General features: G+C 35.8%; 1 protein-coding gene across 2 annotated transcripts in view; it reads left to right on the top strand.

Annotated features, from left to right (window-relative positions):
* PRIM2 (DNA primase subunit 2) overlaps positions 1 to 24575 on the top strand; it is a 244878-nt gene that overhangs the window by 103081 nt on the left and 117222 nt on the right. The window lies entirely within an intron of this gene.

The raw sequence follows: 24575 nt of genomic DNA, 5'->3' as shown, positions 1-24575 counted from the left end.
ATTGTCCTAAAAACTTTGAATTAATGTTACAATTTTGCACTGATGTTTTATTCTATTTGACAAAAAGCCAAAGACCTTTATTGATATTAGAGTAATGAGATTAATTAGCCTCTTCGTTACCACTTATCAGAATTGTGAATGATCCTTTTCTATTTCTGGCCCAACCCTAATGTAGGGTTGTGTCAGGGGATGTGCAGGTGTTTACTACCCTAGTTTCTAACTCCGTGACCTAGTGTGGCCTCTGTAGCCTGCCGCAGAGCTGGTGTTGTAGGGAGTGTTTCCTTTGCTTCATAAAGGAGCCCCACTCTCTGGAGCTGCCATCTTCACCATGACTTTTTTTTTCTGTGATGTAATTAATGTGAGAATGTCACCCAGTGTGCTGTAGAAGGTTTTATTCCCTCTAATTATTGTTTTTAACATAAAAAAAAAAAAAATCTGATGTCAGTTCTTTGCTTATAATCTAAATCCTCTTGAAAGTGGAGTCTTTAACCCTAAAGAGGAAGTTTCCAGTTAATCTAGATTTAACTGCTTTGGAGAAAAGCTGACAGCTGTTAAGACAAATGTAGTCTGACAACCTTTGTTATTTACTACTCTTTAGTTTCTGGTTCATTATGCTGCACGTTAGTATTGTTTATAGCAAGGCAGGCTTGTGCTTACTAGTGAGAAGCTGGTTAGCTTTCTCAGCATGTTGAGACAGTTCTGGCTTTTAGGCAGATTCGAGAAATGGAATTTTCTGATTGGCGGATTGGTAGTGGGAAGAACACTGGATTGGCAGTCTAGGACTGAGTGCTAATCCTGGTTTTGTCATTGACAATGAGCATGATTTCCTCTACTAGAAAATGAGGGAGATCAGTCAAGATAATGTCTTGATCTTTTCAGTCTTTAATTTATCCTTCTTTGGTTCTGTGATTCAGAACATTTTTTTGCGGGGAGATGGAGGGCAGAAGTGCCAACAAATGTCTTTTAAAGCATCTTTAGAGATTTCAGATTGTTTAGGCCTTCATAATAATGCATGTTAAGTATTGGGTATTGACAGTATCTTAAACCTACATAAGCAATCATTCTCACATGGAGTTCTCATCTGTAAGTGGTGGTGACATTCCAGCAATCTCAGGGGGGATTAGTAAACTGGTTAAAAAAAGAGAAATATGGTACAGTTGTCCTATTCACTGGCCTTGGGATTGTAAGCATCCCTTACATAGTATGGCAGTCTCTTAAAAGAGCCACTCCCCTGACCTTTCTAAGTCACTCTTCTTGTTACACAGCCAGTTCCATATACCTCTCCTTTGTAGCACTTGCCATCAGTATAATGTCGTTTATTTGTATAATTGTTTGTTTAGTCATTTCCTTCCCTTATATACTATAAGCTCCATGAGAATGCAGATCATGTCTGTTTTTGCTGTCTTTATATTAATTTCTAGCGCCTGAGTTATTGGAACACAGTAGGTGCTCAGCATGTATTTGTTATGCAAATGCACAAGCCAAGCTACCAGAGCCTCTTACTTGGAATAAATAATTGTAATAATAAAACCATAGTAGCAGAGGCTATTTATTATATACTTCTAGTGTGCCAGGTAGTATTGTTCTGTTTTTGTCCTCATTCCCATCATCATTATTTTCATAATCATCATTATCACCATTTCTCGACTGTTTTAACCCAGACATGGACCCTAGAATCCACATTCTCAGCAATTATGCTCTACAATTGGGAATATTATAGGAAAAGATCAAGAGCTTTCTGTACTATTTGTTGCCCAGATCATGTCCTGTCTTTTGCTCATCAATCTTTTTTCTTTATTGTATCCACCACTATCATCAGAGTATAGTAAATATCTTGTCATCTGTTTTGGCTACCACACATCTCATTTCCTGGGAAATTCTTTTGTGTGGAAATTCTTTCTCCCTTTTGTGAGGACAGAACCTATCTCTTTTTACATAAGCAAAAACTGTCAGATACCTGCCTTCCAGCTTTTCTTGTAGAGTATAGGCATATGATGTACCTGTCCCAGTTTCCAGATCAGAAGCTAGTGACACTAAGAAGAAGGTGCCAGGGAGAATCCATTCTGCTGAGGATTGGGCAGGAACAGTAGTAATACTGGATTTTTGGAAATAGCACTGTCAGCCATTCTAGAGACAGTGTACAGGGCACACAGTTAGTGGAGTTTGTGGTGCAAACTGTAGAGTCTGTGCCCAGAAACAGAGCAGTGGATTCTTCACTGGACCAGTGTTAAGGCATAATTTTGGACTTTGTTCCTGACCTGGTCGTCTGTGGACGCTGGTGCCAGACTGGCCATGTTCAAATTCCAGCTTGAATCTCAACTCTGCCATTGACCAGCCCTGTAACTTTGCTTAAGGAAGTTAGTTAATCTCTCTGTGCTTCAATTTCCTCAGATGTACAAAGGGGAGATAATAGCACTTACCTCATAGGTTGGTTTTGAGGATTAGATGAGTTAAAGTAAAACTCTTAGAACAGTGTCTGCCATATTTGTTGTAATGTGTATTGGTGTTTTCTATCATTATTCCTTGACCCTCTGGATATTCTCTAAAAATACATATCTTTTTATCAAATTATTTTTCATGCTTAAATTTATTGGTTGGAGTAGGTTGCTTACAACTTTAGTACCCCGAATGATATATACAACACACACTTATTGCATGTTAACTGTGAGTGAGGTATAGTATAATTATGTGTTTCTTCTTTTAGAAGGGATATACAGAGCCATTTCCTCACATGTGTCCAGGGCCAAAGTTTATATTATTTTTATTAAACTGCATAACTTACTTGCTCCTAGTTTCTTTTGGATTGACTTACTTCATTGAAGACCTCAGGCTTTTACTCCGGGCTTATTGCAATATTTGCTTATAAACTCTGAAACAGAGATTCTCCCTGATGGTGAAATAGTTATGAGGAGAGCATCATATGTTAGGATATCTGGCTGATGTCAGGTAGTGATTTCATTATCTTCACCATCCAAATGATCTCAGCATACATTTGTTGCTGATAATCAGTATTCTTGATGAAGAAAGTGCCTGTTTAACTTTTCATCATGAGAGAAGGGCCATCTAGAGGCTGAGTTTCCCTCAGGACCCCTCTTTATATTGCTGAGGAACACAATGCCTCCTGGCACCTTCTTAGCTTTCAGATTGTGAAAGCAGATACTTTCGAATGGGAAAATGTCATGCAAGGCAAACTATTGGTATTTTCACAGCAGGCAAATTCTTACCACCCTCAGTATAGAAACGCTACTGAATCACGTTTATGGTTTCGTCACCATTACAATGAGAATAGACAGTGACATTTAAACCTAGGAAAATTCCAATCCTGATATTGACTGTTAATGTGAAAAGCTTGAAAAAGCAGGTAGAATACTGTGATCTTAGCGATGTTATTTTCTAACGAGAGCATACAAAGCAGTCAAACATTTGACTTATTGATTTTTGGAGAACCAAGCTATTTTGTATGCAAGATATGAAAGTATGCATTTTTGTCTTTAAGAATAAACAATGAGACCCAGGGTCTTATGCAGTAGATTTGAATTTATGTTGAATAGTATATACTTTTACTATTCTAATATATATTAACAGAGCGATATTCAGTTTTATCATGTATTTATAGCTGTATTTAAAACACAGTAATTTGTATTTACATATTTGTTTTGAAAATAGTATTTATTAATAAATATATACTGTTATTAACCTAGTATAGTATCTTAGAAAGATTGTAGCCACACAGCATTAAAAACTTCCTCTGCCCTCATTGGGACATATTTCTTTTTTGTATTCTCATTCTTCTAAATTTTGCTCTTCTGTAAAATTATAAATCTAGAACTTTATCTGTCAATTTCTAGTAAATTGGAAACTAAAAATACAGTAGGTTGAGTTACCCTAACCTGTTAAAGAAGACTTTCCATTTTAACTTAAGTTCATCTTAAGAAGCATAGATTCTTTTGGACAAATAGTGTTCAATAAATTCTGCTACAACAGTGTGGGTAGATTTTTATTTAAGCATTGTGGAATTTTTTCAAAAGTATTTTCCACTTTCCTTTTGTCTTTTCGATCATATCTTACAACTATTTGAAAATACTTTTATTTCCTCAGTCTAGATAATTTCTTGTCCTTATTCTTTTCTATGTGATGCTGTGTTTTGCAGCTGGCTCTTCATTTAAGTTACATCATAAATTAGTTGGCTTGGGTTTTTAGTGTGATATTTGCTTTAAGTAAAATGAGGGGCAGTTTTTTTTTCTGATAAATTTTTTTGGCAACGGGCAATCTTCAGGTAATTTCTAGCAAAGAGTAAGACTAGAGCTTTGCTGCTTTGGTAGAATAATATGCAGAAAGGAAATATGGATTGTCATATTTCAGAATGATTTATGGAAATCTGAAACCCCAGAATTCAGCTTTAATTTTTGAATGCCATTGAGCATTCATACTAGAAAAAGTATTTGCTAAATAATTGCAGGTACCTCACTGTTAGCAGATATTTATTTTGGTTTGGATTAATTTTCGTTTGGTAGGATTAATATATAGCTGTCTTTTAAAATCTTACTAGATTTTAGTTACAGCTAGCTTTAGTTATAGCTTATTATCTTGTGATTTCATTTTTATGGTTCAGTTAGTTCCTGGATTCTAGATTTTCATGCAAACTATACTTTCTTATTAGTGTTTGGCTTTCCAGTTGTTCTTCTCCACTAACTACCCTCTCATATGACCTTCAAAGATTAAATAAGGAGAAGCCAGAATGAATCCCAGTAGTAGCTTCTAGGTACAGCTACAAAGATGAATAAAACCACTTATTCTGTGAGATCTGAATCTAATTCTCTCTACTCAATTTTTTAAAATTGTATTGGTAGAAAATTATAATGACAGCAATAATTGAGTTGGCCCCCTGTGACACAAATATGTAATGTCAGATATTAGCATTTTTTTCTTCTTTTTTAAATCTAGTCTATAGTTTATAGTCCTTTTGAATTTCAGATCTAGCTTTTGTCCAAAGAACACCTGTTTGGGGAAAGGTACTTGAACAGTGAAATGAAGTGTAAGCTCATGGGAAGAAGACTGGAACAAGGCGTGAAACAAATAGTGGCGAGAAATGGCAGAAGTAAGAGCAGGAGAGCCAAGGGGAGGGAGTTAACAGGGCAAGAAGAAAAAAAGGTGGTGTTGGGGGCGTGGTATGGAAGAGGTAGCTCGGAGAAAAGGAGGGGGTTGGAGAGAGAAGCTGGAGAAAAATAAGTGGTGATAAAAGAATGGAGGTAGAATGGGTTCAAAGTAAGGAAGAAAAAATAGTAATAAAAGGGCCATCAAGGGAGAGTTGGAGGTACAGAGTAGGAGATGAGATAAGTAAGGTTAAGAAGGACGGCGAGGAAGGAAGAGATGGACACTGTACTTAGTGTTCTGCTAAAATACGTTGGGAGTCACTGCTGCTGGCCACTGTGTTGAAAGTGGAAGCCCCAGCAGTGTAGGGCGGGTGCAGTGATTGTCAGTGCTTCACAGTACCTGAAAGGGAATGGAAAACAGTGATGTTCATCCTTTCACTTTTGCAGTTATAAAGTTAAACTGAACTAGGTGAATCATCAAGTTACTGTACCGTTTCAAACTTTGAAAAAATTAAGCATATACCTCAGTAATATAATTTCTTTGATAATAATAGTTAATTACATACATGAAAAGTTGAATTTTCCATATTTCATTCAAGATATGAGTTCTAGAGAACTATCATCGTCGACCAGGTAATATTTTAAAACCTTAAAGAAGGCCTACCTTACGGTGTACTTATTCTGGAGTCAGTTACCAGTTAGAAGACTTTGATGTGGGTTAGAGGGATAGACTTTGAGGATATAACTGAAGATGTAGATATGAATTTTGCCAGGGAGGGCATTGAAGCAAGGTTCTGCCTACGGCTGGCCTTTCCTGTCCGAAGTTCAGGTGTGGAGTAGAGATTGCCAGCCAGTCTGTTATCACATAGTGGGTTTCTTTCGGGGTACTCTGAATGCTTGTTACATCATGAGAATGGTGTCTTTCAAAATTTTTTTGATTTGTATTTTTATGTTGGGGCAATTTTACCTAATATATCATTCAATTGGGGGAATACAGGAGATTAATCAGTATGAAATCTTGGAATGTTCAAGTCTCAGAATAATTAACTATGTAATAGGTAAATGTGACAATTTGTTGGATTGAATATAAAAAGGAATAGCTGAAGAAAAATTATTTTGCTTAAAATAAAAGCATGCTTTTTAAAGTTTGCTTTGGAGAGCAGGAAGCAGTTGTATTGTAAGTATGTGTAATTATCTGCATTCCTTTCCAACCTCTTTGGGATCAAATTGGTTTTCACCAAGAAAGGCAATTAGACGCAGGAGGCCACTTTTAGTTGAATTACTGTGCGTTGCATGCGGTGCATCCCACAAACCTGGAATCATAGATGCGCCGCTATGATTTATAATACCCATTAATTACAGCTTTGTATTTAAGGCTTTTAGTTTTCTGCTTCAGTAAACCTAAATTCTCCTTTTGAAGAAGAATTGCTTACATTAGGTCTTATACTAAATAGTGAAAATCCTGTCTGAGAATCTCATCTGAGGTGCTTGATGCAGTGAGAACTTCTCAGATGGCTTTAAATGTGCATTGCTGAAGCTGCTTAACTTCGTGGGGTGATAACTGGAAGAGATACTGGTCTTGTGATGAGGCTGTGGCCCACAACCATGACATGGTTCAAAAGGGAAAACTGCAAAACAATCACCAAAAAGTATTTATCCACCAGATGTTTATCATCTTTGTAGAATCATGCCAGGCTTTGAACTGCACCTGGCTTATAGTCTTTCCAGCTAGCTCAGTGGTTCTCAGCCCCAGCTGTTCTTTAGATTCACCTGGGGGCTTTAAAAACAAGCCCCTCTCCACACATTAAATACTGGATGTGGATCTTTTAAAGGGCTCTTTGTCGAATCTAATGTGTAGCGGAGCATGAAACACAGTCTATTCAATGTTATTTGGTAGCTTTTCCCTTGAAAAGTTAGATTTCTTCTTTCCCTTGTTTTTGGCTTCATATTCCCATATTTCTTCTACAAGTAGAAGATATGATCAAGCAAAACAAATGAATGAAACCAGGTCATGTTATTTTCTCTTGGGCTTCTTCCATACTGTAATTCTATTCAAGGGTAAACACTTCCCTGGCAACTCCCTTAAGTTTTGTAACTTCACTTTTTTTCACCCATGTGATGAATTTCTTTGCTAAACTTGTCTGTTTTATTATAGCCCTGCCAGGGACCTGCTTTTCAGCAAGGCTTTGCGCTGTGTGTGTGTGTGTGTGTGTGTGTGTGTATTTAAAATTACATCTTGACCTAGAAAAGTTTTAAAATAAGAATTTATAGTGTTTTTCATTACACATTTCTTGCAAGTTACTCAAACTCCATTTTGTTTAAATTCCACACGTCTGAGGAATTTATAAGTATTATCCATCCTTTTTATAAGAGAGGAGAGAAAGTAAGTACAGAGTCACCTTGTACAGCATCAGATCGTCCATTTGAAAATGGGGATAGTGTTTGTTATCTACTAATGCCACTATGCTATCTTTCACTTGAATATACTGGGAAGTAATAATCTAGTTGTAGCAGATGGTTCTAAATATGTTATAAGAAGCTCTGAAGGGAGAATATTAATACTAATGATGGTAGTAGCAATTACAGTTTTTTTGAAAGCTTACTTGGTGTTAAGCAGTGCTAAGTGCTCCATGTACAAAGGCCATTTGAAGCCTCCCACAGAGGTGTACGTAGTGTGATTATTCCAACTTTATAGGTGAGAACGATGTGAAAGCTAGTGGGAGGAAGGGCCCAGATTTGCCTACCCCAGAACTTGGGTTTTAACCCATGCTGTTCTGCCTTTTCTCCTACCTCTGTGCATCTCATTGTTGACACGTTCTAGCATAGAGCTCCTGCTCACATTCCCTTTCCTTACAGACAAACTCATTGACTTGATTTGCCTCTCTTACTTTCTCTCCTCCTTAAGCATCAACCCCACCTTATGCATCGGGCAGCCATCTGCATTTGGTATACAGGGGACTAGGCACTGGGGAATGCAGATATGTTTGGGGGATTAGCTCAATGAAGGGAGCACCACAAAGGCCAGTGGAGAGTATTTAATACATTTCCCTTACAGTTCAATCGATGACTGTTTTTTTTTTCTTGCTGACAGCTTTATTGAGATGTAATTCACATACTATATAATTCAGCCATTTAAAGTGTACAATTCAGTGGTTTTTAGTATATTCATAAAGTTGTGCAACCATCGCCCCAATCAATTTTAGAACATGTTCATCACCCCCAAAAGAAACCCTATAATGTTTAGCTTTCACCCTCAATCCACCTATCTCCTTACTCTATGGATTTGCCTATTCTGGGTGCTTTATGTAAATGGAATCATGCAATATGTGGTATTTGTGACTGGCTTCTTTCATTTAGAATGTGTTCGGGGTTCATATATACTGTAACATGTGTCAGTACTTCATTCCTCTTTATTGCTTAATAGTGTTCCACTATATGGATATAGCAGATGGGTGAATTATTATATGGATATAGCAGATTGGTGATTGTATTCTGGCTTCTACATCTTTCTCCTTTGACACTCAACATTGTTTTTGGCTGCTACAGCCAAGGCCATGCCTCTCAGTGACACACAAGAGAACAGACCCAGTTGCACAGCTATGTAGGGGTAAAACGGAACCATTCACTCTTTTGTGCATTTATCACATTTTTACTGAGTGCCTAATGTGTGGCCAACACTGTGCTAGATTTTATAGTACATATAAGCACATAAAAGAAATGGCATAATATGTGACCCATGCTGTAGGTATATTATTAGTAAAGTCAGGTTCAGAGGAAGAGAAGAATTGTTTCTGTGATTTGTGACTGTCAGTTCTTCTGGCTGCTAGGTCAGTGTTTTTTTTAATCATTACCTTACCTCTCAATGCAGTGGCATTGGGTTTTGTAGATATGAGTTATATTCAACAAGTTCAGCCCCCCTCCCCCCAAAAAACCCTGAAATATTAAAATATGATTAAAATATGAATCTAAGTTATTTTGGAGTTTTTCCAATTTAAAACTAATAAATATTAAAATTTTATTGACGGTCATGTGACATAATAGATCTAAAAACATAGTTATCATTACTAAGTTATACAGAAATGTTCAAAAATGGTAAAGTACAGTTAGCTACCCAAATTGCACAGTGATGGTATTCTATTTAATTCAGCTAGATTCCAAGTTAAAGGCAGGTTTAATGGATGGGAAACCTTGTAGCTTCTTCATATCCTGATAAGCATTGTATAAATACCAGTTGTAGCCACCTGAGTGAACTACAGATCCACAGGAAAAATTCTCTTGAGAATATTTTGAAATGCTGTTCATTTGCTTCAGTTAGATTTTATAGGCGGCTTGTCATCCTTTCCTGTTTGTTAATGTTATTTAATATTATATCATGTAAAAATATTTACAATGTCACTGTCATTATATTTGTAATATAGCATAATTAGATGTGAAAGATGAATGTTTCTTGTGTACTTATCTTCCTATTTTCTGAAACCCTGTTGGCCACCTTGATTCATTGATTTTAAATGTCACATGGTATAAGCAATATGATTATGAGATTTAAAACTTTATAATAAACTAAGAAACCAGGAAAAGCTTTTACTTACGAATTTTGTGAATGAGTTGGATTTTAAGAATTTTATAAAATTTAATTCCTAGTTTTTGAAGATATGTTAGATATTATAAATAGTACTGAATGGTTATAGTTGGGAGCATATGTATTCATTTAAAAGTAATATAAAGATGTCTTCAGAATTATTAGGATCAAATATCAAAAAATGTTTCTATAAAACTTGGTCTCTGAGGAAAATAGGCTTTCTCCCATTCTTCAAAAGAAACTAAAATGCCTTTCATTTGTATAACATTTAATTTTTTAAAAAATTAGTGCTTATTTTTATACTACATTCACATGTAAGTTTTTCATATTCACATGTCTCTAAGCTTTATACTATTGCTAATACCACCACTGCCACCAACAATAATACATATTTTAGTTAAATGGAAAAAGACTGCAGATTTTCAAGGGTAAAATAATAGGCAGGAAGCTATAGCAGTGTGAGTGGTGATAGGGGATTGGAGACTTGAGTGAGGGAAGACATATTTGTTTAAAACCAGATAATAACTTCTATGGAAGAAGTCAGCATAAAACAGGTAGTATGTATATGTGATTATAGGCAGTTTTTTTTTTTAAAAAATATTACAAACATCACTTGGAAGTTGTTTGTGTCTTAGATGGAATAGTATTTCTTGTTCATAATCATAATAAGTACTCAGTGTGTCAACGATAATTGTTAATCATGCACTGCAGTAAAATATAAATAATAGTAATAGTAATGGCTAGTGTTGATTGTTTACTATAAGCCAAATAATGTGCATATGTGTAATACTTGAAATTCTGTGAGGTGTAATGATTTCTCACTTTACACATGAAGAAACAGAGGCACAAAGTGGGTAATTGGCAGAGGTCACTTAATCCTGACTAGTCCCATTATCTGTGTTCTTGACCAATTGTGATACTGTCTTGTTATTTTCTATTGGATTCTTTTTCTTAAATTTTGAAATATTATATATTCATTGTAACAAGTTGAGCAAATAGGAGGTATATTGCCTCTTGTATGCTTCTTGATACATACAAAAACATATACCAGATATTTAGAGATTAACATACTCTACTAATATTTAAATTTTGCCTTCATAAGAATGTATCTTTTCTTAGCTGAAAATTTGCAAGGGAACTTTAGTTGGCTGGAGTACTTGCATCTTCTTTGGAGTCAGAGACTTGGATTTGAAGCTTAGCCATGCCAGTCTACTTACTGTACCTTTGAGCCAGCTCCTTAACGTCTCTGAGTCCAAGTTTCCTCGTCTGTGAAGTGATTATCATCATTTCCATGGTTCTATTACTGATCATCCTAGAAGGTGAAGAAAATCGATGAAACTATATTCTCAGTTAAACATTTATTACAGTCTTTCCATATAAATTTTAATAACTGGCATAAATAAATAAGGAAAGAAATCCTATGAACTGATTTATTTGAGCATTAATTGATAATTCTGAGAACTTAGTGATTGTCTTTATTGTACAGTGATACATTTGGAATTGCTTGATTGATCATATTTACTCGGTTAAATTATTTGTGAATTGCTCAAAGTATGCATCAAGACTTAAAATAATTCTTTCAAGAAAACAAGATAGGAAAAGTTATATGTCAACTGCTTTTATTCATACCCTTTTCACGATTCATCTTGTTTCTTAGGTTTTATTTTGAGTAGATAAGAACTAATGATTTTTCCTGTCTGAGTAGGGGATAATTTGCAGTTGTTCCTTGGAGATTTCTGAAAGATACACTTTTAAGCATAATCTAAAATGCTCTTACTACTGTCTTACAAGGGAAAAAAGCTTTCTCTCTTTGTCTGTTTTTTAACCCCCCTGAATATGTTGTCCCAAATATACTTGGCTTTTAAAGAAGAGTCAGGAGGTGTAATTTTTTACATGTGTAAATTTGTGTAACCGTCACCACAGGGCTTCCTTTAATAGCTGCACCCATTCTTTCTTCTCTACCACCATCCCATTGGTGGCAAACTTTAATCTTTTCTTCATTTGTATAATTTTGTTTTTTAAGAATGTTATATAAATAGAATCATACAATATGTAACTTTTTAAAAATTATTTTCAAATAATTATAGATCCATAGAAAGTTATAAATACAGTACAGCAGTCCCTCCCATGTACTCTTACTTTGCTCCAGTGGTTATAGGTTGGATAACTATATTATATCAAATCCAGGAAATTGGCATTGGTACAGTATATGTGTATATATAGTTCTACACTATTTTATCACATGTGTAGATTCCTGTAACGACCACTGAAATCAAGGTACAGAACTATTCAATCACTACAAAGATCTCATTCTACTCTTTATAGTCACACCCACATCTTTCCTGCCTCCACTCCACCCATAATCCCTGGCAACCACTAATCTGCTTTCCATATAATTTTGTCATTTCAAGAATATTATATATATGGACTCAAACAGTATGTGACCTTTTTAAGATTAATTTTTTTTTTTTTGCTCATCATAATGCTCTTGTGATCCATCTAAATCGTTATATGTATCAACCCTTGGTTCTTTTTATCAGTGCATAGTATAGTATTAGTTTGTTTAACCAGTCATCTGTTGAAGGACATTGGGATTGTTTCCAGTTTTGAGCTATTATGAATAAAGCCGCCATCAAGGTTTGTGTACCTATGGTAATTGCATGTTAGTTTTCTAAGAAACTACCAAACTATTTCCCAGAGTGGCTATACCATTACATTCCTAACAGCAGTGCGAAAGTGATCTAGGTTTTCTGCATCCTGTCCAGCATTTGGTACTATCACTACTTTTTCTCCATTCCGATAGGTATGTAGTGATCTCGTTGTGATTTTAATTTGCTTTTCCCTAATGGCTAATGAAGTTGAACATCCCCCTCCCTTCGCCCCATCAAATACTTTTTGAGTTAGAAACCGACTTGTTTAAAGAAGTATTTTTTTCTGGCTTGGACAGGTGAGGAGAGAAATAAGAGACAGAAAAATTAATTTGGAAATTATTGAACTAGTTTAGGTGGGAAATTTAGAAGGCTTCTTGGGTAGCCAAGGCGACCAGGGAATGTCTGGACGACTGTGAACAGGTAAGGATAATGGAGAGAAAAAGTAAAATGAAAATTTGGGTATTGATGTTTGATGACTGAAAGTTTAGGGCACTATTGACAAGAATAGATAGTTTAGAATTTTATTTTTAACTTAGGGAAGATGACTAATTTGGTTTCAGTATGGTCATTTTGAGTGCAGATGGATGATTTGGGTGGAGGCGTCCAGAAAAAAGTTATACATCTGAGTCTGTAGTATAGAAAGGTTAGGGCTAGAATTATTTGAAGATCAAACATGGAGAGATGATGCGTCTCATTTTGCTTGGTTATGGACAATAGTAAGCAGAAAAAATATATAAATCAGAGATTGAAGGAAATCCAGGAAAGTCCAAATTATTAGACATTGGTGGTCAGCAGAGTCACAGCCTATAGAAGATTAAGGATGATAAAGATAAAAGAAAGGTGTTGGAGACAGTTTAAGTCCACTGGCTTGTGCAGATGCCGAATCTGAAGGAATTGAGGTGTAAATGTGAGCAGTGAGTGTGGGATTTTTCTAAAAAAACAGGAGAAATGTTTATATATATATATATAAAGGAACCAATAGAACCATGAAAAGTTTAAGATGCATGTGAGAGCAAACCATTTCAGAACTTCTTGATCGAAGCAAGATGTGACGGGAATGTTAGGGATAACATCAAGGGATAAGAGAAAACACCATCTTTGTCGAGCAAATTAAATACATCTTTCATGGACCCAAAAGGGAAGGAAGAGAAGGATGTGCCAAACAGGTATTTTTTGAGGAGGAAGACTGAGGACCAGCATAGGATGGCTTCCTTGATTTTCTTAAGAAAGTAGATTGTTTTTTATAAGATATTTTGGATGATTCCAGATTATTTATTTTTAAAACTGTGGCTTGATTAATGCCTCAGGATATGAGTACAATACAATTTTTCATTAAAATGTTTAAACAGCAGCAACAGCAAAAAGAAGTGCCAGCAGCATAAACAATATATTTTATAATCCTACCAGTGAGTTTGTTTTAAAAGGGACACACACATGTCTACATATATATCTTGCCAGAAGGAAATTGTATTTAAAATATTTTTATGGAGAACATGAAAATACACTAATCACATATAATATGTAGTTTTAAAAAGACCACCCAAACCAAAATTTACAACTCTCTCAGATCAACCGTTTTTCGTTTTTTGTTTTTTTTTTTTACTGATGCAGGATGGCTGAAAGGATTGCTGGTGAAAAGCATTGTTAATGTTGACTTAATTCAGTGTAGATTGTGGCAGTCTGTGGTTCTTTTCTGAAGCAAAAGAACGGAAAGACTCATTCAGCTGGAAGAGAATGGGAATAGTGAAGGAAATGCCATTCGTTGTATTGCATGTAGAGTTTTTGTTTGGGAGAGCTGGTGGTGCTGTGTTATACCATCATTAATCACCGAGATTTGGTATTTCATCTAACAGAAGTACCTTTGTGATACAATGAAATATTTTATTTTCTTGGCAATGTAAGGTTACATAACTTGCAGTTAAATGTGAGCCAGTATTGGTCTAAACTAAAGGCACAAGAAGATTTAACTGTGGTGTAGAAGTAGTAAAAAAGTAAATAAAGTGACCTGAGTTTGGTGCTAAGACGATTAAGATACTAAGTAGTTCTGGTGTCATTAAAATAGTACAAGGCTTTCGTACCATTTTATTCATTGATTTAATAGTACATTATGCTATTTCAAATATTTGATCCTGTGATTGTTGGTTTCTGTTAATAGTTGAAATTTATTTGCTTCGTTCCACTTGTTCACAAATATTATTTGACCTTACTTGAGCATTACAGATTTATAAGCTTTAGAACATGGAAAATTAAAATCGTGCTTTTCACTTGGATTGCATAAAATCTCTTTATAACTGATTCTAAAACCTGATGCATGATAGTATTTACACAGATGTTCAGAAAGTAAATAATAGTGATAGGGATTGTTTTAGGGATTATGCTGTCATTAGCTGTTGAACTTGCCTTGAATAAGAAGTTATAGACGTAAGTGTCAACTGAAAACAGTTTTTTCGGAATGAGAAAAAAACTCATATGGTTTCTTGTCACACTCAGAATAAATATATCCTGACTCCTAACCTGTCTGATTGTAGAGTTTCATTTTGTAAAACTGCTATTATTTTACTCTCCTCTAGTCAGACAGTGTTTTTGTCTGTTTCTTTGTTTGTTTTTAGGGCCTTTGCATTTGTTCTTCCTTCACCATGAACTACTCGTTTTCCACTTCTTTTTTTTTCCTTTTTTTTCCTTTTTTGGTGGTCCCTTGAACACTTGCACGTTAGGCTGTTGCCATTTGTTTTTCCCTCATCCTAGAATGCTTTCCCCCTAGATATTTATGTTCGTGTCCTCACTTTATTCAGGTCTCTATCCTCAGATGTCATCTTCTAAGAGAAAATTTTCTTGTCTAAAACAGCCTTGCCCTCCCAAACCTTTTTTATCACACCCTCTCCCCTTTCTATGTTGTTTTCATTATAGCACACTTAATCTTACCTAACATTGCATTTTGTATTTGCTTACTGTCTCCACCACTAAAAGGCAGGATTTTTTTTTGCCTTGTTCACATTCTGTCCTTAGCATCTAGAACACCAATTGTCTGGGGGGAGATATTCTAATAAGTATTGATAGATGGATAAATACTTGTCTAATTAAATTGTAAAGACCAGTTACTATGGGGCTGGTACTTTGGAGATATTTGAATAATGGGTTAGCTGTATGGGGCGATTAGCAGAAGGATAAATAAATGTCCACAGTGGAGGTCCAGATTCCGTGACCATGTGACAATAGGCTTGCTACAGTGGTTGGTCTAGGACATCTCGGCCCAAACTGAGTTCATGGGCAGAGTACCTGGCTCTATTCTGTGAGGTCTTGCTATCCCCCTATTTACTGTAGCTGTTCTTAGAGTCTGTGAGCCATTCCATCCCAGACTCCTTTTAATACTTGCTGTTTTTCCCCTTGGGCAATGAAAATTTTGTGTGTTTCTTACGCTCTAAGAGTTCTGTCCAGTACAGGTGGGAAGAGACAGGTCATGTGAATTAGTTCAGATGTTTGTAACTATTATCATTAGCTTTGAGCTGATATTGGTCTGTGGAAAGGGCTGTTGAGTATAGTCCTGCATTTTCATGTTCTTTTTGTTTTAGGTCTCCAAGCCTGAGTAGAAGATAAGGAAAAAATTTTACATCTGTATTTCAAGAACTCAAGTTATAGGACATATGAGTGACCGTAGATGTCTACACATTATTACCAATGGCTAGAGAGTTACTCATTTGTTTTTTCAGTAGAGATTTAACGAGTGCTTATCTTGTGTAGAATATTGTACTTACATGCAAAGGTTAATTAATTCATTTGTCAGAGTTGTTTATTGAGTGAAAATTCTATGCTGTGCTTTATGGGGGCAGAGATGAACAAGCAAACAGATATGTACAAAGCATTGTAGAAGTGTGAGGACACCAAGGAGGTAGTCAGCAGTTGTAAGGTTAAGGCGCGGGACAGATAGGAGGAGTTACCTGGAAGGCTCTAAAGGAATGGAAAAGATAAATAGGTGTTTACCAGAGAGAGGCATGGGGGGTGTATAGAAGCAGAACTGGAATTACAAAGAGCAGAGTTGTGGGACTTCTGGACCAGTGGGAAGAAGGCTCTGCAGAATGGCTGGAGCCCATAGCCTCAGGGGAGGAGGGATTGGGTGAGGGATAGGACTGAAGGGGAAGCAGAATAGACTAAGAGCTGGGACTGTATCTTGAAGGCAGTGAGGAGTTACTTAAAAGATTTATTTAAGGGTTAGCAAAGCATATTGGTATTTAGCAGGATCCCTGGCATGACAAAGTGGAATATGGGCCGAAGGTATATAAGACAAGGCAGGATGACCATGAAGGGCAGATATCTGAAGCCACATGATCTTAGATACAGACTCAGGGGATGTTACCTGAGCAGAGGCTCCAGATTCAGCTTCAAGAGGGCACTGGGCACAGTAGACATGCTACCGAACTCAGGTTCGGCTGCTTGCTGCCCATAAGCCAATAATTCATAAGCCAGTAACTCGAGAGACAAGAGTTTGGTAGAAAGAAAGCAAATTTATTCAAGAGCTGCCACCCTGAGAGGATGGTGGACTGCTGTCACAAAGGCGGTACCGCCACTCCAGTGCAGGCAGGGGTTACAGGGAGAGAGCTGGGCAAGAGATAAGGGAGAAACTCCAAAGCCCCGGGAAAGGGCCACCTCCTGGTAGCCAAGGCCATCTATCTTGTTGTTACAGCCTTGCTTGTTTCTCAGGCCATTTGCGGGGAGAGGCAAGTAAAACAAAGGGATTAACGAGGAGGGGGTGGGGAGCTCATCTTTTCCTGTGAGTCAGTGTGGTGAACTCCCCTTGGCAGCGTGCTCTGGTAAGCAACCTGGAGCTAGCTGGTTAAGGGGAGGTTGGGGAGGATTTTTGCAATCAACCTTCCAGCACCACACGGTCTGGGCACTGTAAGCTCCCTCTAGAAGTGTGTTTCTAGAGTTCTCAATCAAGCAAACTGTTTATCTACAAGTTAGACATTAGTTAACAAGGCATTTTTATGCACTTAAAATATGAGAGAGATTGTAAGGACAGAAAGGGAAAAGAATAAAAATGGTTACAACCATATGACTATAATAAAACCACAATAATCACAGTTACAGATTCCCGATATGTCCAGTAGACATGACGTGTCAACTTCCCCAACTGTTGAATTATCTTCATAACTCAACCAGTCATATGTCTTATTAAATGACAAACCTAGGCATCAGAAATGAGATCTTGGAAAACAGATGACTAGCATTGACCAGTATTTTTTGTGAAACAGCTTGGTCTGATGAGATAGATGTCTGGGGAAAATGGATTAAAGTTGAATGGGGACACTTGACAAATATTTCTGTGGCTGATTATTTATATAAAAGTTACTGGAGCCATAATCTCATCTTTCCCCCACATAGAGTATACATGCTTATGTGAAGCATAAGCATTTTATTCATATTCCAAAAATAAAGCAGTTCAAAAAAACTTGTGTGCTGAGTGGCAAATGCATTTAATGTTTATTTTTAGTGACTTTTATTTAGCCCTTGAATTTTTACAGACACTGTAAAAATACTTTAAAAGATTACTGGTCAAGTTCTAACAATTTCCCTAGAAAATTACAACAAAGAAATGTCTTCTAATAAGCTTGTTTAATATTAAATTTTAATTAGAACAAGTATTCAACTTCGTTTTGATTCAGTGTCCTCAAGTTTACCCTCTTCTATAAAATATTTATGTAGTAAAGATAGATAAGAAGGTGGAAACTAGTGTAAAAGATATACATCTAACACGTGTTTTAAGGTATTTGTGTATCTGTATATATGAATGTATATATTGCTTTTTCAAGAATTGTCTACTTTTGGAATAATATGGTAAAAATCTAACAATGTATATCATGTTTGGGGTTACGTGTATTTGATCAATTAAATTTTGTAACCTTAGTCATTATTTTTATGGTACTGCAAGCACTATGTTTAGAGATAATGAGAAGTAAACACATTCACTAACTTGTAGCAGTGACATTTTACTAAAACCATATAGTAATAGTTTGATTTTTTTCAAAAGTAGATTGGATCCACTGAGAATTGAAATAATTTAGAATTCAGCAAATGTACTCTTAGTTTAGTTGCCTCAACGGTAAGCATTCTGAGTAAATTCTGAGTAAAGCTTAGAATTTATTTGACTTTATTTGAAATAATAGAAGTAATTGTAATAGTGATGGTGGTGGTTTTAATAGTGGTTAGTACTAGCAGGATCTAGTAGCCTTTAGCACAGAGCCCATTGTTTTGCACAATACATGTTTTCTGAATAAATAATTCAAGGCATATTATAGCTATACGTTTCTTTCATTTATTATTTTTAGTTCTTACAGTAGCCATGTAAAGTAGGAACTATTTCCTTCATTTTACAAATGAGGTGATTGAAGCATTAAGGAATTAAATACTTGCTTCAAGGTCATACAGCTAATAAGGACTAGCATTTGAATTCAGGCATGTCTGACTTTAAGCTCAGGTTGAGATTATTACTGTGTTCTTTCTACCTGATTTCTCACTTCCTCTTTCAGTCTTATATTAGAATCCTAGTATTTAACCCTGGCTACAGTTGGAGCTTACACAGTATTGATTTTGTATTGTAGGTGGTTGGAAAAGAGAATCCCACTAGAACGAATAGCCAATAATGATGTGTTTGCTGGCGGTGTTGGTCAGCATCCTGATAGATCAGATTTCCCAGGATCATTACCGCAGTCCCAGGACATCAGTTCACTGTATGGTTTGTAGGTGACTAAGTCACAAAAAAAGATATGACTCACACAAGTACTAGCGGATGGAACAACGCTTTACTCACATGGAGAAGAGGCAGAACAAGATCAGCTTTAGTACTGAATGTCAGTTCCCTGTGGCCACTGAGTCTGGCCCTGCAGCCCAGCTGACTCAGGGAGGTGGTCTCTGTGTACCCCTTTGTGCTTCAGGTCTAGGACCCCATTCCCTTCCTGTTTGGAACAGAGATAGCAGTGGGGTTGAACAGATGCCACAGGACAGAGGCTTAAGCAGACCAAAGAAGTACATGTCAAACCCAGAAGAGGTAAAGATGTTCCCAAACAAAGAGATATGACTAGTATAGGCAGAGAGTTCTTTATCTGTTTGTAAGGAAACCTTCTAGGTCCAAGACTTTCTTAAGAGGCTATGCAAGGGCGACAAGCTGCACTTGACTGCCTTTCTCAGCCATACTTATGTTGTGCCAGAAAGATCTCATGGTTAGGAGTTGGGTAAGAGAGTTCAACTCTATTTGAAGAATTATTCTTAATTGTTGGTATTAGTCCGACAATGGGATTGAGGTTTGTTTGTATTTTTATGTTTGTATGTGGTGCTGTAAAAGTATTAGGTTATTTGTATTCAATGTTATCTATTAATCATTACAGGTAATCCTACTTTCTAATATTTACCAGTTTCCTAAACTATGGTACAGGGATCTATTTCTTTGTTATTTGGGATTCTGTCAAGATAGTTAATGTGGCTCTTTATCCTAAAACTAACCACGGAGAAACTATAAAAGAGGAAAACATGGATCAGAGCAAATAACTAAAATAACTATGAAAAACTCCAGGGGTGACTGAGGCTGTTGTGAATTGGTATACGTGTGTAGGCGGTTCAGCCTAGAATACAGGGTGGCATGAGGAATCAGAGCATACGTTATTTTAATTTTTTTTTCCTTTAAATTTTATTTTCATCTGATTTTCTCCAGTGGCCTTGAAATGATAATTGCCTGCCCTTCTGCTGCAGAAATTGATGTCAGTAGGATCCTGTTAGGGCAGCATGAAAGCCCTGCTGGGGTGAGGAGCTGATGAAAACAGGTACAAGTTAACTAGCAAACCCAGGGCACTTATTCTTCCTAGGGCTTGCAGATTATGCTCTACAGAGATTGCTTTCTCCCAGTGCTGCTGCTTTTCAGAGTTAAAAAGGCTAATCCCTTTCAAAGGAGTTGCCTGGCTGTAGGCAGCAAAAGAAATGATCAAGAGTGGCTATTTGGTGCTTGCGGCTCATCCTTTCCATCTTTCTCAAATTCTTCAGGAGGTATAATAGTAGGGACTTGGGTTTTGGCTGTTTTCCACACACGTTTTCACATTTCCTAACTCATATCCTTTGGTGAATATGACTTCTTAGGCCAAAATAATTAGACACATGAAGAGTATAGACTCTATTGAAAATAGAAAAAAAAATGAACTGAATAGTATATACCTCATCAAGCAGAATTATTCAAACAGAGGGATCAATAATTTAAAATAAACATAATAAGTATACTCAGTGACAGAGGAGGATAGTAATAGTATTAAGAATGAAGAAATCAAAAAGAACAAAATGAGAATATTAGATATGACAAATATAGTAGCGAAGTAAAGAACTGACTAAATCAGATAAATAGGATAGATAGAAGTGAAAAATGAGTTAATGAACTTGAGATCATGTTGTATAAATCTGAAGGCAGAAGAAAAGTAGGGATAGAAAACATCTAGAAGGCTAAGAGATACAGAGGAGATAGTAGTGTCAATATTCAAATAATAGGATTCCCAGAAGGGAGAAAAGAATTTGGAGGAAAGAGAAATATTCAAAGAAATAATGATGGTATATTACGATGAATTAAGAAAAAGACTTCAGATTGAAAGGGCTAATAGAATGTCAAAGAGGAAAGAAGAAATTCTGAATCTTGATAATCTAGAGAAATTTAAGAATAGCCAAAGAAATTAAAAAGTTCTGGAGCAAAAGAATAGATTATCCACAAGTTAACATGAATCAGACTGTTATCTTTTCAGCCCTGAGATTCTCAGTTGTTCTGCATATTTGAAGTTAGGGAAATCATCTATATGATATTCAAATTCAAAACTTGGAAAATAAATTCATTAATTCACAATGCATTTGATAAAGTATTTTTCAATGTGATAAGGGACATTTTTTGTTTATAACCTTCCTGTTTGAAAAAAGATTTAGGGTAGCCGATCACAGTATATAATTTTGGGATTTTGTATAAATATTTAGGAAAAGTTGCTGTCATTTTCATGAAAGAGATACATCTCCTTTTTTTTTTTTTTGGTTCTATTTGATCTCATATTGGGGCATGCACTTTTAAAGAAATGTTTTTGCAGCCATATATATAAAATGGATGCTTTTCTGTTTCTAATAATTGCATACGACCCAAGTGATTTTCAGTTGCTCTTCTTCATGATCCTAGATTTTTAATTATTTAAATAGCATGTTATTACTCTTATGTACCAGAAAGAAGTCATATTCATCTTTGGTTCAGAGATTCTTTGTCCAGTAGAAATATAATATGAGACATATATGTGATTTTAACAATTTCTGGTATCCACATTAAAAAAAGTCTTAAAAGTATGAAATTTACTCTCTTTTATTTAACCTACATATATAATATTTTAACATGTAATCAATATAATAATTTTTAATAAGACATTTCATATTTTTTTCTCCAAATTAAGGCTTTGAAATTTGATGTATATTCTATAGCAGTGGTCCCCAACCTTTTTGGCACAAGGGACTGTTGCTCCTATGAGAATCTAATGCCTGATGATCTGAGGTGGAGCTGAGGTGGTGATGCTAGTGCTGGGGAGCAGCTGCAATACAGCTAAGGCTTTGCTAACTGGCTTGCCCGCTGTTCACCCCTCGCTGTGTGGCCCGGTTCCTAACGGGCCACAGACTGGTACTGGTCCATGGCCTGGGGCTTGAGGACCCCTCTATTACAGCGTATCTCCATTTGGACTAGCCACATTTCAAGAATTCAATACCAGAAGTGGCTAGTAGCTACCATATTGCCAGCACATCCCAAAAGCAAATAATGGTTCAGTTATTCTGAGAATTGTTTGGTGGCTTAAGAACTTCTTATAAGACTTCAGATGTGTTAATAGATCATAGAACTGAGTGGTCCTGTAGCAAGTGATACACGTATCCATTAACTATAGCTAATAATAAAAAGGAGCACTAAGACTGTAAGATATTATTAGATTGCTATAGTTTTCAGGATAGAAATTATGTTAAACACAAATCTACAGAATGTTCTGAGATTGACTGACTGGTTTTACAGTTTTATTTCTTAAGTCCAGATAGTTCTACCTGGATACCTAACAGGCAGTTCAAACCTAACATGGACAAAACTGAACTTCTGTCTTTCCCTTCAGATCTACTCCTGCTCATAGTAGCGAGAGGCATCTCTGTTCTTTCCTACCACGGGGGCCAAAAATTCTTTCTTGCACTTCCAGCTAGAATGTTGGTGAAAAGTCACAGCCTACTGTTGCAAATGTCCAGATTCCTTAAGTCCTTAGTCACCCATACTTTTACTGTGATGTATCTTTAATGAAAAAGTCAGCTGAGTACTTTTAGATAGTGTTAATGTCTTTTGGTTTTTTTTAACTGGAGATTTTGGACAAATAAATGTGCCTTTCGGTACTTGTCTTTAAAATTCTGTCAGCTTTCTGATAGTTCTCATGCCAGCAACGTTGAAGCATCTTGATAGGACTGATTTTAGTTCATACTGGCATTTATTTACATTTGATTAAAATGAACAAACTGAGAGGCATATATAAGTCTGACAAAATAGCAGATCAGGAAAAACTAAGCTTTGTTATTTGATGTACTGTGCTTTGTTCAGGGGATCTTGTAGCCATTTATTCAAAACATTTTATTAGAGAAAGCAAACTTTAACTAAGATGTAGAGTTCTCTCTCCCAGCTTTATAACTGTTGATGATTTTTTAGTTGGAACAAAATGCATTTTTATTGAAAATGCTTCAAAATAATACTGATTTGAGTCTTTCTGTGAGATCTTTTGGAACTAACATTGCTTAACTAACAAAAAAGGTTGTGTTCCCTTTCCCTTAAAATACGTAATAAAACATGAAGATGTCAGATATAAAGGATGGCTATTGCTCAGACTTGTCCTTTGCTTGTCTGGTTATCCATCAAACACTATCAGCTCGATTGTGCCAGAAAGTATGAAATAATGAATGTCATTGGGAAGCAGTCAGTCAAATGTATATCAAGGTCTTCTAAAAGTCTCAGCTAACTGTTCTGATATCAGAGAATGTTTTACAAATATGTTGTGCTAAAATGATTACTCTTAGGAAATATATCTTTGAACATGCTTACTTTACCCTCTCTCTTTATTTCATACCTTGGTACTTCGAGCCAGATGGGTAGGTATACTTAATATTATGTTATAGTTGTCTAGAATCCACACACTCAGTAGCTTGCAGTAAATATTAGCTAGGTTCCATTCTGTCACTAAAATGGCAGTTCATAATTTTAGGTGGTCAGAACAACAGGCAATTGTTACAATAGCCACATTCTTTCTAAAAAACCTTTTTCAGCTAAGCAGGGATTCTTTCACTTTTCAGACCTTTTCATCTCTTCTTACCATAGAATCTAATTATGATTACCAACTTTAAAAAGAATAGAAAAGATCACAAACTGAAAGGAAATAAGGAATAAGAAAGATATCTATTTTTTTTTTAGGAAAATGGAATTTTGCATGCAATTTTAATTTTTAAGATCATCTAAATTAACAATGAACTGACTTATTCCTTTATATTAATAAATTCAGGGGCTAGGGTCTGTGTTCTTTAGGGGATTGTAGTTATTTGAAACATGAGTTTAGAAATGAGAAGACATCAGTGATCCAGGGTGCTATTTGTGCTAATTACTAATTTTGGAGGGGGGAAAAAAACAAGAAAGAAGAGAAGAGGGTTTGGGGATCCCTGTTGTGTTTGTCTAAACATTTCAAAATACATGTATTTCATTTTTTTCATACTGCTTGACTAGTATTAAAAATGAATTTTGTCTCTAGATTTATGATGAATTAATATCTTTTGGAAAATGCATCTTATCTGACATGAGTGCTGACCCGAAAAGTCCAGTTGGTGTGTTTAAATGTCTTTATCACAGTTAAGGCATCATACTCCCTATTTCCTTTTCAAATTAATGGTTGTTACTGATTTTGATGTCCTAGTAATAAAAATTACTTTTTCTGTTCTGATTTGTTTCAAATACAATCAGAAGTTTTATAGTTAATTACAGACTCTAGTTTTAGTAGGCAAAAATCATGCTCCTGTGTGTAATTGAAAGCTGGTCAAATATTTTAACAAGCTTCTTTCAGAGAGACTTAAATATAGAAATTCTTTAGTGGAGGAACAAAATTATATAATAGTCATTTGTTTTTAAAGGAAAACTGCAGGACTGCTTCATGAATAGAGAAGATAACTAAAATTTCAACTAAATTGAATAAAACTAAAAAA

Source organism: Pteropus medius, unplaced genomic scaffold (genome assembly GCF_902729225.1).
Source record: "Pteropus medius unplaced genomic scaffold, Ma_sr-lr_union100, whole genome shotgun sequence".
Lineage (NCBI taxonomy): Eukaryota > Metazoa > Chordata > Mammalia > Chiroptera > Pteropodidae > Pteropus > Pteropus medius.
Note: the sequence above shows the minus strand (reverse complement) of the source record. Positions and strands in the feature narration are given on the sequence as shown.